This window comes from Mesoplodon densirostris, chromosome 19 (genome assembly GCF_025265405.1).
Source record: "Mesoplodon densirostris isolate mMesDen1 chromosome 19, mMesDen1 primary haplotype, whole genome shotgun sequence".
Lineage (NCBI taxonomy): Eukaryota > Metazoa > Chordata > Mammalia > Artiodactyla > Ziphiidae > Mesoplodon > Mesoplodon densirostris.
The window spans coordinates 20,094,007-20,112,082 of record NC_082679.1 but is presented as its reverse complement, the minus strand read 5'-3'; positions in this window follow the sequence as shown (position 1 = coordinate 20,112,082).

Below are 18,076 nucleotides of genomic sequence, written 5' to 3'. Positions count from 1 at the left end.
CCAGGCTGCACACCGCCGGTCGGTACCCCGAGCGACCTTCCCACCTTCCCACCCTCTGCTCTAGCCCTCAGCCCACGCGTGCTCTGTGTGGTGGGCAATCTGATTTATCTGGAGTGTCTGGGCTGAGGAAGGAGATGAGCGCTTCTCGCTGGGAGGGATTTTCAGCTCATTTCACAGATAAAATCAATCAGATCTAAACCGCACTCACTGTGGCCGTGAGAGGGAAACCCAAACAGCAGGGGCCAACGGGAGGCTTTTCCCTCCCTTCCCATCCGGCTCCACCTCGGCCTGAGAGCAGCGGGGCCCACGGGCCCTCGGGCTGTGGAAGCTGCAGAGGCCTGGCTCCTCTCGGAATAACTGGCACAGGCCTGACTCAGAAGGTCAGGTGGAGGATGGGCTGCAGCTAGTGGAGAAGGAAGAGGCCCCCAAATGCACTTCCTTTGTCGTCTGGATGGTGTTGGCAGAGGTGAGGGGATGGTGGGGGCACAATAATACCAGTTATAAATTTACCTGTTCCTTTTGTTTTCCTTGGTGATATTGAATGGAATAAATTGGAAACAGAAGGTGGATGGATGAATGGCAATGCCTGGATCCAGCTCTCCTGGGCTGTCTAAGGCTTCTGGCCATTGGGTGGTGCCATTTTCTCTGTGTCTCCAAACTGTCCACATTGAGGAAAAGGGTCTAGACATCAGACCTTTCTAGGCTGACGTGGGGTCAATCCTGCCACCAGGAACTGGGACCTGTGTTGACACTGTATCTCCCAGCCTGAAATCTACTGGTACTATCCACCTCTGGCATTCACACATCTGGAACATGGCCTTCCTCAGCCTGCAACGTCTCTGTAAAGCTGGACAGAGCTAAAACTCAGAGCAAGAAGTTCTGAAGAAGTCTGAGGGAGCAGGTACCTGATTTCCATTTCTGGCTTGAGGATGGTGGCCTTGGTCTCATCCCACTTTCCCAGTTCCTGGCAGGTAGGAGGGAGACCACTGCTTCCTTATGCTTGGCCATTCTTTACAGTCTCTTTACAGACCCAGATAGGGTATGTTGAAAAGACCTGTATCTCCTACAAGTGTCTCCTGTTCTCATCCAAGGAAGCAACCGTGCTTGGTGAATTGCAGAGGTACCAGGGTTGTGCCTTTGTGAGCATCAGGCCAGCTCCTTCAGGGAGTGAGATGAAGTTGCCTACTCAGCATCCATACCCCTTCTTTTGGCATCAGTACCTCCTTTACTCTAGAGAGCACTCCTTCTCCTTTCAGTTCATGTGGTTCAACTGGACTAGTTCAAATGATGGTCACATGACCTAAGCCAAGCCAATCAGAACATCTAAGTCCTTTTAGGGAGAAACACTTGAAAGAGAGAAGTCATCTCTCCTCCAGTTACTGAAAGGAGTGGATGTAAGCCTGGAACTTCTGGCAGCCATCTTGGCACCATGAGGAAAAGGCCTACCTGAGAATGGAGCCAATGCAGAGGGAAACAGAGGGAGAGATGGAGACAGACAGAGTCGGATGACATTATTTGGGATCAAGGGTCCAGCAGGGACTGAGGCCAGATCTAGCCCTGGACTCATATGAGCTTTCAAATTCTCTCTCTCTCTCTTTTTTGTTTTTTTTTTTTGTTTTTTTGGTCATGCTGCGCAGCATGAGGGATCTTAGTTCCCCGACCATGGATCGAGCCTGGGCCCCCTGCACTGGAAGCATGGAGTCTTAACCACTGGACCACCAGGGAAGTCCAAATTCTCTTTTTTTGCTTTAAACCAACTTGATTTTCAGTATTCTTTTCATTTGCAGCTGACTTGAGACAAATACCTATGGCTCAAAGGTGGCCCATCATGGTCGTCTTTCTCATCTATTGATTTCAATTAAATTCATTCTATTTAAATCAATTTGACAAACATTTACTCAGCTCTTTTCAAGCCTTGATCTACTTGTTAAGAAAACAAATCTGATTTTTGTCCTTAAGGGGCTTACAGTCAAGACTGGAAAAGAGATACCTTAGGAACTACTTTCAATTTAAGGACGTAAATACTCAAAAGTTCTTGTTAAAAGAGGGTATACAAAGGGACACATTAATACACGCTAATTAGAAGTTGAAAACAATATGAGGTGGGGACACAAGGAAGTGAGAGGTTAGAATTAATCTCAGAATTGATGAAAGAAACCCAAGAAGGCTTAGAGGAGGCGATAGTGTTTAATCTTGGCTTTGAAGAATAAATAGGACTTTGCTAAGAAGAGAATGAATGCATAAACAAACTAATAACTTAATGCAACACATGTTTATATTCAGTGATCTACTACGTTCATGGGCACAGTGCAAGGCACTGGCAATTAAAAGTTGAGTCATGTATAGGTCATCGCCCTGCAGGCTTCCTGTCTAGCAGAGAAGGTAATTCCTGCAGATAACTTATAATGGGAGATGGGTGTAGAGGAAGAATGGCTTGCGGCTCAGGCCTAGGGAAGTCATCTAGAAGGAGAACGAAGAGCGATCAGTGATGCAGAGATGGAGTCACCCTAAGAATAGAAAACAGCCCAAGAAAACACACAGAATTGGAGACATGAGGAAAATGCGTGGCTACCTTGAGCCAGGAGCTACCTGTGGGGAGTGGTGGGTTGAGAAAGTCATGGAAAAGCTAGAATGTTTGGCTAAGTACCTGTGACATTATGGGATGGGTAGTGGGAAACCACTGGAGAGTGTGTCCAGAAGTGTGATGTCAGAGTTGGCCTTGGGAAGATTAATCTGGCCTGGGGAGAAGAAGGTGCTGGGGCACGTTCTTGGGGTCCTGAATGCAAAAAAGACAAACCAAATGAGCCAAACGTGGTGCTCAGTGTCAGGAAAGGAAGTGGTGTGGTTGAAGACCCTGGGACTAGGGTCAACCTTCCTCTTGACCAGCAGCAGCCGGCTTCTTCCACACAGGGTTGGGGATGTGCCTTTGGTGTTTCCAGGCCCATGCTCTTGTTTTGAACAAGAGAGAAGAGGATTCTTCCCCCTGTTCCAGTTTGAAACCATTCTGGAGGGAACGTTGCCTGGCTTATCTTAGGTCTTGTGCCTACTCTGAACAATTACTTAGACCAGGATGGAGAATCGATAATTAGCTCAGCTTGAATCAAGTGATTCTTTTCAATCAAGACAGAGTGACCAGGGAGGGATGGGGAGGCCTTACCAGAGTAAAGAGCCACACTCTCTAGAGTGGCAAACGTCCCAGGGCTGGCCTCTGAGGAGGTCCTTGTGGTTTGTGAATCCCAGGTGATTTGCTTCATAGATCTGGGCGTCCTCTAGGAGAGAGCAGTTGGGTCTGAATGACATTTGTGGGAGGAGGGCTGGAGAGATGTGAAGGGATGTGGGAGGGGCAGGGAAAGTGACAACATGGGTGAGTGCTGAGTCAGTGGAACCATGGTTCATTACCTACCTGCCCACACAGGTCATTCCACAGCTCATGGTTGAAGGTGGGCCTCCACGCCCACTGCAGACCCTCCCCAGGTGACTTGCTCAAAGCTGGAGTATGCTACAGCTGCTGCCCTATGCCCGTGAGTGTTTAGATCTGCTCCAACAATTTTAGGAAGGGAATGACACACTCTTATTAGATGGTTCAATATTTTATAATATGGCCTGGATATTTAACTGACAGAAAGCATTGAGGGGAAATGAAATTTAATGGGCCACCTCTTCATCCCATATAAGGCTAATTTCCATTAAAAAATGAAACAGTTTTAAAAAGTAGGAACGCCAGAGGAAATGTGCCCATGCCTTGGGTCTTAGGGCTAAAACCCTTACAACGCACCAGCTAGAGCTCTACCCTCCATGTGAAGTAACAGCAATTAGGTTGGCGCCCCCAGCTCAGGCCCCGGCAGCCTGGTTGACAGACACGTCAGATTAATACATCACCAGGTATGAAAGCGCAGTTAGAATTTGACTGAGGTACTTCCAGCCTGAGAAAGGGAACGATTTATCAATGCAAACTTAATAACATCTATTTGAATCTAACTAAAAATCAATATTTCATTACCAAATTGTTAGTGAGAATGAAGAAAAATTGCGGAAGTCGGGCAGTTTGGTGCTAGGGAAGCGTCAGGAGTTCAATGTGAAGACGGGATGATTCATGAGGCCACACTGGAGTAAGGGTGGAGGAGGACGAGTGCAGAAAACTTGGAGGGGCCCCCTCTCTCATGACCTTGGCTGTGGGGGGGGAACACAAGAAAATGAGAGTGACTGTCAGTTCCCTTCAGGGATGGAGCCCTCCATAAATCACAGGGAGCCAGCCCAGGGAGAGGAGAAGTGCAGGGCTCGGGTGCAGGGGCTGGCGATTTAACTCTTAGGACCCTGACGTCGCAGTTGTGCTTCCCAGGATGGGGATGGGTAATGAATGGATACGATCCGGGGTGGGGCCTACCTAGTGGTTATATGTGCAAATGCAGAAAGGGTAGGTGGACAGTGAAAGGTTAGCGTCCACTGGGTACAGCGAATCCCAGGACCAGCCCACTTTCCACCCCCGTCAGAAAACGGGAAACGACAGCTTGTGTCTGGTCAAACACTAACATAGATCAGTTGGCTGGAGGTCTGCTCTCCAGGTGAGGTTCGGGGGAAGATTTTCAGTCTGAACATACAGACCAGAAAATGCTTTGTAGTGCCGTGACGGGAGTGGAGTCTCAATATGAATAAAATCCTTGAATTTGTTTCAAAATCTGAGCTAGAAATGAAACCTGAGGGTTTGTCTTTGCCCTTATTCTTCATCCCGTTCCTCTCTGTGTTTGGTTTCCTTGTGCTGGCCAAATGTGGCTAGCAAGACATTGAAAAAATACGCATTCGTCCTTTAGCAAGAAACAAAGGAGAATCGCGTAAGATGTGACTCATATGTATAACCCCATAAATTAAAATTGAGCCTCTGCTCACTTCATTCACTGAGGAGCTGTGCATGGGGACCCCGCAGCACCTGGCATGGGGATCACGGTCCTCCCCAGCCTTGCGCTAGCGTTTTGGAATCATGGGAAAAGAGATGTTTGACATTATTGCCCTAAGTTTCAGGCCCTAATTTCAATATGATTCACTTTAAAAAGTAAGGGTTAGCCTCTTACTCCCCAAAGAAAATGTAATATATTTTGACAGAAGATGGGAATATGCTTGTTTTACTCAAGACTTTTTCTAGAGCAGAGCTAGTCTGCTTGGGAACCAAGGATTTGAAGATGTGGATTGGGAATAAAGTAAGCTAGCATTGTCTTGGAAATATGATAGGCAAGGGCAGAAAATTCTTCACATCAGTACTTTATGGGAATCAAAAGTACCATCCCCCGGTCTTCCCTGGTGGCGCAGTGGTTGAGAATCCGCCTGCCGATGCAGGGGACACGGGTTCGTGCCCCGGTCTGGGAAGATCCCACATGCCAAGGAGCGGCTGGGCCCGTGAGCCATGGCCGCTGAGCCTGTGCGTCCAGAGCCTGTGCTCCGCAACGGGAGAGGCCACAACAGTGAGAGGCCCGCGTACGGTGCAAAAAAAAAAAAAAAAAAAAAAAAAAGTACCATCCCCACCCCAAACTCCTGGGGGCATATATAGCCATATACCCGGGCATGCGGTGCTCATCAACACTGGGGAGCACTGCTGTTATGCCAGGGACACCACTGAGCTCTTCGGTGAATTTCCTCATTTACAACCCTGTGAAGTAGGTACTCTCGCTGTTACCTCCATTGTACACAAAGGAACCAGGGCTAGGGATGCCTAGTGACCTGCCCCAGCTCAGACAGGAAGTGGCAGAGCAGGATTCAAACTCGAGTTCACATTCTGAGCACATCACCCTAACATCCCCACATGCAAGGTTGCTGTGAGGTCCAGATAAGGTGGTTTTGGGTGTGATAACCACCTTGTTGCATCTGGATCTCCTCAATAGGATGCTCTCTTGTCCTGAGTCAGCATCACATTGCAACATGAGCCAGCAGCCCATGGGGTGCCGTGGTCCTCCCTGACGTTGAGTGTCTGTGCTCATTTATGTCACCATTTGCAGTGGAGCCAGCACAAAGCTTGTTGTTGAAAACCTCAGGGCCCTGTTTGTATACAACATCTTTGTGACAAGGACAGGAGTCCAAAAGAGAGTTGAAAAACTGCAGTCTTGGCAAAGCCACCCCTGGGTACATCTTGACAATGGAATGGTCTGCCCTCCTCTGAGGCATGAGCAAACCCTCAATTTAGGGTGAGTGCCCAAGGGCATTCTGCAGAAATCAACCTCTGCCACCTTCTTCCTAGGATTCATAAGCTGGGAGGCATTCCTATGGTAGGATTTAGGGAAGATATCTCAGGTGTTGGCAGGAATAGTCATCGTGCGCACCAGAGCTCGAAAATATGAGCTGGAGTTGACTCCAGTAATCAAGAGATGTAAGTCCCTACCAGAATATTGTCTCTAAAAGTGCTTTGCAAAATTGGGGGGTCCCGATGTATTTTTAAAGATGGCAGAAGTTGCCTGACTGGGAATGCCAGTGGGGCCCCTCCAGGGAGCCACTTACATTCACCCTTATGGGACCGTCTGTGGGGAGTCTGTGGCGAAGTATGTTCATTGCTCCCAGTGTCAGGGCATGGAGTCCAAACACTTATACTATAGGTATAACCATAGCTGAAAATTGGCTTTTATAGAACTTCCATTTGCACTGGAACCATGACTTGCTGGCTATAAAAGTGAAGTGGAAAAATGCAAAATACCTGTTAAGTGTCATCAAACAGATTCACCTCAAGTCATCTCATGTGCACAGTGGGCCACACTAAGGACACTGAACAGAGAGGGTACATGGGGGTGGGTTGGGGTCGATACCACACACTAGCACAGCTTGGAATCAGCGGCTGCAACACATCAACTCCTGTCTGAGCATGCTGAAGTGTCTTGGTGAAACTTGACCTTGCCCAGGCTTATCAGCACCTGTTTGTCAGTGATACTCTAACTGTACTCATCACTCACCAAGGGCCATTTTGAGTTAAGTGCCTTCAGTTGGGAATTTTTATGGTCCCTTGATTTTTCCAAGGCTTCACAAAAAGTTTCAGAGAGTCCTAAATTCCAGTGAAATCCTGGCTTAGAATTTACTAGATAAGTTTACAGAAATGCTTGGGAAAGTTTGGCTGTGTTGGGTATCACTGAAAAAAGGATCACTTGAACTTAGAACATTGATGTAGTGTCCATAGGCTGCTATATCCGCGTGGCAGAAGGTAGGTTTCTCATGGTTCATTCATTAGTTGTGAAATATTGCAAGAAATCAAAGTATATGAGGTGATAGACACAAAGTACTCACCCCAGTTCCAGGCACAGAGTAAGCAATTCATACACAATACTAATAATAATTGGTTTATTATTTCTATCACTACCACCTCTAGACTTGTTTCAACTATCCTCATCTAAATATGCAACCAACAAGGCTGAGCCTTGTATATACTTCATGATTTGTAACTTTTCATTCTAGATGGCTTTCTTGGTACTTAAGAATGAGGGGGATGTCAAGAAGAAGTACTCTACAGCTGTAAGAAAGATTCAGGTATATCTCCATATACTGTGATGGGTGATCTCCATGATTTATAGTTTTGTAAAACAAAGCAAGAGAGAGAAAAAATGCATATGGTTGGTATGCTATATTTAAGAGGAGGGGGATACTAATATAGATTGTATATTAAGTAAGTGAAGTTATAAGCCCTAGGTATAGTTATAAGAGGAGGGAAGTAAAAGAGTTGAAGGGAAAGAGATAGAAGCTAGACTTGTCTGAAAAATTGATTTTGGAACCAGATAAATATTTTACATAATTATCAAACACAACTTACTCAAAATAAAAAAGCAGCTCCTAAAAACCAAGAGCAAAATGAAACAGATGAAACTGAATGTGTGTCAAGTTGGTTACGTAATCTGCAGAGAAAATTTATTTAGTTGAATTTAAAATAGAGTTCTTAGTGGTTTGTATCTTAAGGAAACACACACAAACCCAGAAAACATGCCTTTCAATATTATACTGTTGGTAATATCATTGGTATTGCTATTTTGAAACTCACTCTCTCTCTCACACAGACATGTATATATTAGGAAAAAGCAGCGAAGTGATTATATCAATGCAATTAGAATGTTATTATCATAAGAAAAGAGATACAAATTTAAAATCAAAATGAATACCTAAATTGAAATTGAAAATGTCAGTTTGAATTTGTAATGTATTTTCTCTGGGGGAACGAGAATTATTCCCTATCTGTTCACTGAAAAGCCCTGAATATAATGATCAGCTCAGTAGTACTGAGAATCCCTACCACCAGACTGTGGTCTCTAAATACCATTTTCCACCAAAATGGCTGATTCAAGATTGTTTGTAGGGCTTCCCTGGTGGCGCAGTGGTTGAGAGTCCACCTGCCGATGCAGGGGACATGGGTTCGTGCCCCAGTCCGGGAAGATGCCGCGGAGCGGCTGGGCCCGTGAGCATGGCCGCTGAGCCTGCGCGTCCGGAGCCTGTACTCCACAACGGGACAGGCCACAGCAGTGAGAGGCCCGTGTACCGCAAAAAAAAAAAAAAAAAAAAAAAGATTGTTTGTACAAGGCAAGAGCTGTATAAGACAGACCTAGAACATCTTGTCATATAAGAAAGCAAGAAAACTGTCAAGGATGACTGGGGTCACGTGAATGAACATAGGAGCCAATTTGAGGCTTTTACTGGCCAGAAATGTGACAAATTCTGATGACCAGAGAGTGTTGCTATGAATACTAACTGAAGTGGATTGTTCATTGTGATACTTAAAAAAATCAGATTGGTCACCTTTGGAGGCCCGAAAATCTACTCATTCTGAAAATTGGCAAATAGAGAGAAAGAACCCAACATTTAACCTGCCTTTCCCTTAAGAACTGTACTTCCGACAAATAGTTGATAAGAGAAAATTAGCCTTAATAGAAATATTACAGCTAATCAAGGAAGAAAGAATGATAGAATTTTCAGTGTTGAAAAAAAAAGAAGATTCAGACAATGATTTTTAGTGGCTTCTAACACCACAAGAAAAGAGGCAACTGGGCATCATATGCCTCATATAGAAGTACACAGGGTCACCTCTGCAATGGTCTTGCAAAAAGAAACTAAAAAGCCTGAATTATAGCCAGCTTCTAGATCTAAGTGCTAGTTTACAGGAAGTACAGGGAATAGAGAAACATGTTAAAGGACACACTGTAGATTCATTCAGCATAAAGCAAAATCCAGCATAAAAAAAGTCTCCAGGACAAATGTCATGGTTTCTTCAACAATTAAAAAATATAGGGAGAAAAAATAGAAACAATTTAGAGATTAAAGATGGAATAAACTAATTATAAACAAATAAGTAAATAAAATATCCCCCATTGTCTATTACATGTTTTAAAACTGACTGGATATTTGATGATGTTAAGAAATGATTCTCATTGTTTAGGTGTGAGGATGTTGTTTTAGAAATACGAATGAAAATATTTATTGATTAAACTGAAAATCAATATTTTTTATCAATTTCTATTTTTTGGAAATACAAACTGAAATACTTCCTGGGATCTGTGTGTGTCACAGGAGTTCACCTTGGTGGTGATGGTGAGGTGTGTGAATAGGGGGGCGCAGGCCATGATGATCATTGTCAGAGCTGGATGGTGTGTAAATTGGATCTCACTAAATTACTCTCTTTATTGAATTGTTCCATAAGGCAAGTGAGAAAAGAAGTGTGTGTTAATGAGATAAGCCCTGTTTCTCACACATCTATGGAATACATATATTTTGTCTGGTGCTGTGCTAAGCTCGGGGATGAAGCGTTGTCTCTGCCATGTCCTGTCCTCTGGGAACTTGTTGCAGATGGAGAGACAAGCCTAGGGTCAAGGGAAGAATGGGGCACGCTGGGGGTACAGGAGAGGATGCTGCTGCACTGCTCTGCTGGTAGTGTGCCTTCCAGAATGACCTGACATCACTGAAGCCCCTTCTCTGCAGCCGTTTGCCTCCTGATAACTCAGCAGAGTCACAGAATGAAGGAGGTTGAAATTTCCCTTTTGGACACCCCCTAATATAATTACCTACCACACCAGATGTAACCTTTCTGACCACTGAAAATGTGTATTGCTGAATCAGTTTGTATGCGTGCCCCTCAAGCTCCCAGTACACTTGGAACCCTTCCCTTCATGGGTGGGCCACAAAACCATGAGGAGTGAGGACACCTAGCATAGCACCTTAGAGTAGGCAAAGATCATGTGCTCACTGGGACTCCCTGCTAGGCTGAGTCAAATCCTTCAATACATCCCAGGAGACAAATGCTACCTGATGCTTCCGGGGGACCAGGTAGGCAGAGGAAAACCTACCAATGTAATTTAACCCCTTCAGCGGAGTTCATGATAATTCTGCTTCAGGGAAGTTTGTCTTGAAATAGATAGGTGAAGAATCACTGCATCAGGTGACTGCGGAGGTAACTATCATGCACTTCAGGGGACACTCTTGTAAGGGAGGAAAAATAATTTTCCCTGTATCCTTCCAGGTTCTCAGCTGCCCACATAGCAAAAGACATATTAACAAGAGCAAAAGAAACAGAAGTTTATTAACATATGTATACCTCATGTGTACGTGGGAGATGCCCAGAGAAAATGAGTAACTCTCAGACATGGATTAGAACTCAGTCTTAAATACCATCTTCAGCTGAAGACAAAAGAAAGGTGTGCAGAGGTTGGTTATGGGGAGCCGGTTAGGAAAGGCAGAGGTGCTCTCGCCACTGATAAGGGTCTTAGTTGTGTCCAGGGATTAACCTTGGTCCTTCCTGGTAGAGAGAAGAGGACAAACACCTTTGTAACTTTATGTCCTGCTCTTAGGCAAGTAGGGGAGTGATGCTTACACCAAAGTGGGATATTTCCAGGTAGAATATTCTGCCACCTTTCACTGTAATATAATTAGGACACTTTTAGTCCTTTGTCCTAATGTGTATCTATACCCTCAGGCTGTTGTTGTTGTTGTTCAGGCTCTGCTATAGGCTAGCTGTCCTTTCTGGCTAATCTTGATTCTTGGGAGAAACTCAGGAGACAAATTCATAGGTGGTGAAATGACAGGCAGCTGGGAAGAAGCATGACAACACAGCCCTAGGCTCTGCCTTGTGAAGGGGACCGTGAGATGCCCAGCAGATTCTTGAATCAGTGATGTGGTGGTTTTGTGGGGAGCAACACATCTAGCATGGCCCCGGCAATATCTATTGTGTTCCAACTCACTGGCTTTGCCCAGGACATCGTTTTGTGTCTTAGACCCAGGAAGTACAAAGTGGCCATTTTTCACATTTCTTCTTACAGTGAGTCTAGGCTAAAGTGACCAATAAACAGCCATGTGCTTGTGTCTGCTCTTTGGTCCTCAAGGACATGCTTTTTCCTTAAACCTCGCTTTCTATTAGAGGAGTCTGTACAGGGTAGGGGAACTAAAGCACCCTGTAGACAGAAGCTTCTGAAGAAGCCCATCATGTTCCTTTGCCCACTGAGGATGGACTTCTGTTGTCTACACATGGCTGCTTGGACTAGAGTCTTTACTCCAGCAAAGAAAGGGTGCCTGGAGAGCTCTCCATCTCCGGGGCTCACCCCATACCCACAAAGGTCTTGGCGCAGAGAGCAGGCATGCAGTGACTGCAACAGTGGGATCTGGTTCTGCCCATGGCAAGAACCCACCCTTGGGGATGCAGGGGGCTGAACCGGCGGCTGCCCAGCACGGCCTGGGATTATGGAGCAGGTCAGGGAAATGGACTTTCAGAGAAGAAGAAGGAGAGTGGGAGATTAACACAGACTCTCTACCAAGAACTTTCCAGAAGTGTTGAGGGGAGAATGCGTTCATCTGAGGTATTTGTGTGTAGCTCTGTGTGTTCCGGCTACACAACCAGTTTCTGCTCTCACTCTGTGCTAGCACCATGACGGCACCAAGGCTTTGACACTAAAGCTAGCCTTGATTGTGATATCATGGAGGTGGGCTTTGGTTTTACATAATAAATGTTTAATAAGGAAAATCAGTGAGGAAACATTAGGAAGAGACTATAAGAGTCTAGTAGTCTAGTGGGCTCTCTATCTTTGCCTTCTTTACCATTGTTTTCTTTGGCTAGTTAAAGCAAAAAGAAATTTACTGGACAGCATAAAAGTGGAGGCCCTTTCTTGATCAATAATGAAGAATCTCATGTTCAAGTCCTATGTGTTACCTATGTAAATGCCTTTCCACAGACAAAGAGAAGATTTCTTGGGGATTTTATGTGATACATTTATCACTTCCACATGCAAGTCACAGAATTCTTCTGGCTTTTTCTTACTACCAGTTTCAAAGATGTCATAGGTCATCATCAACCACTTTAATGTCCTCTAAGGATATAACAACAGGTTTCCACAAATAGACAAAAAAAGGGCTGGAGTGAACACTGTCTCTATAGCTGCTCTGTAGAACACGTTGGGTTATTTAGAACACAGAAAAATGTGTGCATGCACACGTGTATATATGTTTACATGTGCACAGCGGACATATTTCATGCTCAAGGCAGACCCTGAGATGTGAGATTTTTACGTGGGATTTCAACACTTTCCTGTCTTACCTTCAAAGCTATATAGTTTGATCATCTGTGTACGTGATGCAGAATGTACCTTAAAACCCTTTGACTCCAAGCTTCATGGTATAGCTGTCTTAATTTAGCTTTAAAATACAGAGACACAGGAGCTTCCGTGACATCAAACTCCAGAATTATTTGCAAATTTTAGAATATGCTTCAATTTTGCCTTCTCAGGGATCTGCAGTTCAGAAACAATATGAAAAATCCAGTTAATCATGATGAGACTAAAGGATTTTTAAAAGCTGAATGCCAGCCACATTAACATTCCCCGATAATTTCTTAATTTTCTTTCAAATCACCTTTCATCTTCATAAAATGAACTGTAAAAATCCTTCTGAATTCCATAATGTGCCAAGAAAATGGGGGAAAATTAAGGAGGCCCCTACCTTTTAATCATTCTGTTCAATAAAGTGCTTTCACTGCACGCCAGGAAAAAAATGGAGGCTCTGGTGTCTGAGGTATTCTGTGCCATAAACTCCCATAATAGAAACAGATGGTGAAACTGCCTTGGAAGTGAAGAAACTAGTGTACACGCAGCTCACCCTAACATATGAAGAGATTCAGGGCTGACACATGAAGGAATGCGTTTGGCGTGGCGCCAGCGGTACACTCTAATTCAGCCGCGAGTGCTCAAGCTTGAGATGGGAGACCCACAATTTCAGGATCTGGAACGCCAGGAGCTCCAGGATTTAGAACTCTGTTCAAGGCTCCTAGGGTCTTTCTGTCCTGCCCAACGAGGACCACATTCTCAATGTTTCAGGTGGCCGCAAACTCCACTAGGGAGCTCACTCTGGCTTTTCTAAATGGTTCATAAAAACAATAGTGGAGAAATGCCAGCCTTGCTAGAGCTTCCTTTAACTAAGTTCGGATTTGCTTTTTACCTAGAGCTGCTACCAGTGGCTGCTGAAAGAAGGAGAAAATCTTCACTACAAAGAGACATCAGTGAGGGCTTCTCTGGTGGCGCAGTGGTTGAGAGTCCGCCTGCCGATGCAGGGGACACGGGTTCGTGCCCCTGTCCGGGAAGATCCCACGTGCCGCGGAGCGGCTGGGCCCGTGAGCCATGGCCGCTGAGCCTGTGAGTCTGGAGCCTGTGCTCCGCAATGGGAGAGGCCACAACAGTGAGAGGCCTGCGTACCGCAAAAAAAAAAAAAAAAAAGAGACATCAGTGAGAATGACCGTAGATGGGAGTGAAGTGACGTGAGGTACCAGTCTTACATGTGGCCCCTCTTGACTGGATGACACGATACATGCAAAGGAACCTCTCCTGGGTACTGTATTTTCCAAGTAAAGCCTAACACAATCTCCATCATCATATCCCAATGACATTAATACATACATTTTCTGCCTTGCTATATTAGGGAGGACTAAAATTCTGTTACAAACAGATCCCAAAATGTAACGACACCAACACAATAGACTTTTCTTTTTCGCGTATAGAGCCGTCTAGGGAGTCCAGGTGTTGGGAGGCTGTCCTTCATGGGGGGACCCAGGCTCCGTCCACCTTGTAGCTCCACCATCGAATGGGGTCTTGTCACCTTCACTGCTGTCCTCAGAGCTGTGCTTCAGAAACATTCCCCGTCATCTCATATTCTGTTGGCCAAATCACTTGGCTGCCATGTGCCCAGGATATGGAGAGAGGGACTGTGGGGTCAGCTGCAGTGCGGGAAGCTGATGGAAGAGCCTCAGGCATCCCCAGGGGTGTCTTGCGTGGACTCTGCATATCAGGCCTGCCTGCAACTGCTGCTCTCTCTTCTCTCCCAAGAGATGCAGTATCCTCTGATCTTCTATCCCCGCTGAGAATCGTGGTCCTCGCAGGTCTGCAAAGCCCAGAGGAGCCCGGGGGTTCTGCATTTCCCTCAGCCATTTCCTTCACCTGATTCTCATAACAAATGAGAAGAACGTCCATCCCTCTGCAGGGCTCAGCCCTGGTGCCATGTGGGGCCGGAGGAAGCTCAACATCCGTTCTCTTTTTATCTCTGACCCCAGGCACTGAGGTGGAAACATTTTCCTCTTTACTTGTGTGGAGATCACATGGGTAATTGGAAACCCCTCTTGGGGGAATGAGGGCAGACTCAAGCTCTACCAGCCATCTCAGTTTAGGCTCAGCCTGGACCACCCGGGCCCCTTTAAGAATTCTCTTTCCAAGCTCTGGCCAATGCTCTTTGTTTCCCAAATCCAGGCCATGTGAGAGGAGCAGATGTGAGTTCACTCAGGACAGGGCCTTCTGGAAAGCAGGGTTTACTTCCTGACATTAGCGTTCCTTGGTCCAGAAAGGAGGCAATTCTAGTCTCTGCAAGGCCTGGTCCTAGGACGCCTGCGTGAGGATTTGGGAGAGGAAGACAGGCTGGACCGCTCTGATGTCATCCTGTGATGCCTCCTGTGCCCTCCCTGTGCTGTGACCAGGGACACTGTGAACGGGAGGGAGGGCCAAAAGGATGTGGGAAATAGGCCCCTGCTTAGCCTGGCTAGTCTGGAAGAAAATCCAGGTTTGGGGGATCTGAAACTTAAACAGTTTGGGGGCCCTTAAGAAAAAGAACATAAAATTATGGATATGAAATTGCTAGTGTTGCTCCCAGACTTGTGTCTAAGTGGGGAGCTGGGGGTGGGGAAAGGCAGGCTGTGTGTCTATGTGGTGCACACCAGCCAGTTAGCCTGGCTGGAAACAGGAGGTAGTGGAGGGCCCCGAGGCTCAAGGCCTTTCTGAGAGCAGCTGATGGAGGTAAAGGAGGCCGTTCTGGAAGAGGGGCCCCTCCTTCTCTCTGATGGGGCAAAAAGCTGACTGTATAGATGCCGCACCCTTGCAAAGCTAACTCAGCACATGGCACCTGCTGAAGGAAAGGGGAGGGTACCCGATGTTCTTTCTGTTTCTCCTGCCAGCTTTCCCTGACTGACCATTTCCTACCCTGGTCGCTCCTGAGCTACAAGCCCCCCTTTCAATGAGATTTGTAACAGGCTTTCAGCTGAGCTTATGGCTTCCACCATGGAGTCTCAAGGGTAAACATAGCATTATCTTCCCAGGAAGTTCTCTCACTCCTGTACCTGGAATGGTGTGAGGATCAGCCTGTGTGCAGTAAGTGTTGAGAGGAAGGTGATTGGATGTGTGGAAGGATGAACCGGTGGAAATCCTTAGAAGATTCTTATTTAGTGGGAAGGTCAGACATTGCCTTCCAGTTTCTCCTGTGTTTGGCTTTTCCTCTTTCACTTGGATAAACTGCGAGCATCAGCATTGTTGACCCCTCGCGCCTGGCAGAGGGCTCAGCAGGAACTGAGTGGGCTGCTGTCGACATTTGTGTGGCACAGGAAAGGTGGCGGTCTCTGTGCACAAGGAAAAAGTGGGCTTACAGAGGGCAGCTCCTATGGCCCTCCGAAGACATGGGCGTGCGCCGGCCACCTTTGTGGGCCCGAGGCAGGGGCAGGACTAGCAGCCTCCCCCGCTGGCCATTTCTGCTCCTCCCAGCCTCTGTTCACACCCAGCTCCCCTGAGAGCCTTATTTAAGCCCCAGAGGCTCAGCCAGCCTCTCGGGAAGCTCCCTTTTCCCCACTTAGAAGCATCGAGTATGGAGGGTGAGGGGCCAAGTTAGTGCACAATGTTGGGGCTCAGAGGCCCCAGTAAGATGTTTCCCAACTGATTCTCCAGGCCCACAAACAGATGGGTTCCCTGAGGGCCCTGCTCTGTGTCTGGGGGAAGGCAATACCCAGGACTGGTTGAATTCCTGTGAGAATGTTGCCGGCGTTGATTTGCAGTTTGACAGTCAAAAATAATCCAAGCATTGCTTTGCATGTGATTTATACAAGTATCTTAATTGGCATCTTGATTATATGATTGCATGAAGTGCTGTTTTCAAGAAGGTGTATCTCTAAATAGAAAAAAGAAGAAATACACAGCTGCAACGTGTATGTAAAGAAGCTCCCCGTGAGCTATGCCTCCCCCTTGCTTTTTGGCACCAACACCATATTTTCCAGTTTCTGCCCCTGTGCTGGACCTTTAGTGGGAAACACTTCCCCCAATTCCATAAGACTTCCCTGCAGATGCGGCGCTGGGTCTGCAGTTTCTCTCTGAATCTGCTCTATTTTTCTCTGCTGCACCATCTCAGAGACGTGGTCTCTCCTAGCCTGATTACAGCTAATTATTTTAGAAATACATTTTAAAGGCAAGTTATCTTAACTTTATGACTAATCCGATGGAGAAGATCTAAGGAAAACCTGAAAATCATAAAACGTTCCAGAACATTATATTTTATGCAGTCCAGAATGTGACACATGGGGTCTTTAATAATTCACTGCTTGTTAACATTAAACAACTGTTAACATGCTCAAATAATTAGTTATGCTTGCTTGACATGTTTGCATCTTTAATAATTGATGCATTTATCTTAATTACTAACAGTATTATGATCGTAATATGCATCTTTTTTCTATCTTAAAATTTTAACAAAAACTGACTTTTTGCCAAAAATGATTATGCTCTAAGTTTTAATTACTCATTGTAATTAAGTTGCAAGCTGCAGTACTTTACTAAAATATCTTTCACAAAGATATTTAATGGAAAAGAGGTGATTTGTTGTTTATGCTGCCAAGTTAGTAAATATTTCATAAGTTTGATATTACCCTTTCAGTGTGGATATAAAATAACATAGCTTTTAAGGTATGAGTCAGTTTAAAAGTCCTCCAGAGCTGAAAATGTTTCTATCATTTCTACCCAAAATGTTATTCCCCCTCCCCCTAGCCTCATACCACTCTTTGTGTGTGAGACAAAGTTTTGTTAACCAGCCAGGGATATCTGAACCTCAACATCTGTTACAGGAGGTGGTGTTGATTGGAAATCAATGGAAGGGTGATGTCCACACTTTTCCTCCATCTCCTCCCCGCAACCCTGTTTGACTGTGCAAGTGAGCTCAGAAAACAGCATTGGGGTGATGTTTTATTAAAATGTTTCTGTATGGGGAGGCAGACAGATGTCCCATTGGCCAGGCTTTGTTAAGCTGCCCCACACCCTGCTGGAAGATTAATTGACTCAGAAATACCCATGGCTGTAGAGAACATTAGTCCCAGGAAAGTTCTGGAAGACGATGAGAAACAACTGCCTCATTTTACCAGTGAGGAAATTGAGACTTGAAAGCCTTTAGCCTAAGTGCACACAAAATGATCAAGGTAGGAAGGAACTCAGATCTTTAGATGGCAAAACCAGAGCTCTGTCTATCACACCTGGGGAGCTTCCCTTTGACTTGTGGTGTGTCCTTTAGAATTCATCAGGGCTTCTGTCCTAGGCAAAAATCACTGTTAGCACACTGCCCAGTTCCATGGAAGGCAGGGTCATGGGCCAGGACAGGTCATTCCTAGACTTTCTGGGTCCTTACTGGGATCCCATTCATTTGGACTGGTTCTATACTTTCCTTGCTCTGGGGTTCACCCAGGCTGGAGGAATCAAAACATAGAATGGCTGGGACTTGGGAGAAGCCCCAACAAATTCCCTTGGTTGGTTAGTCACTGCTGTGAGTCGTCAGAGGTTTTCAAGATGCAAATCAAGCAATTAAT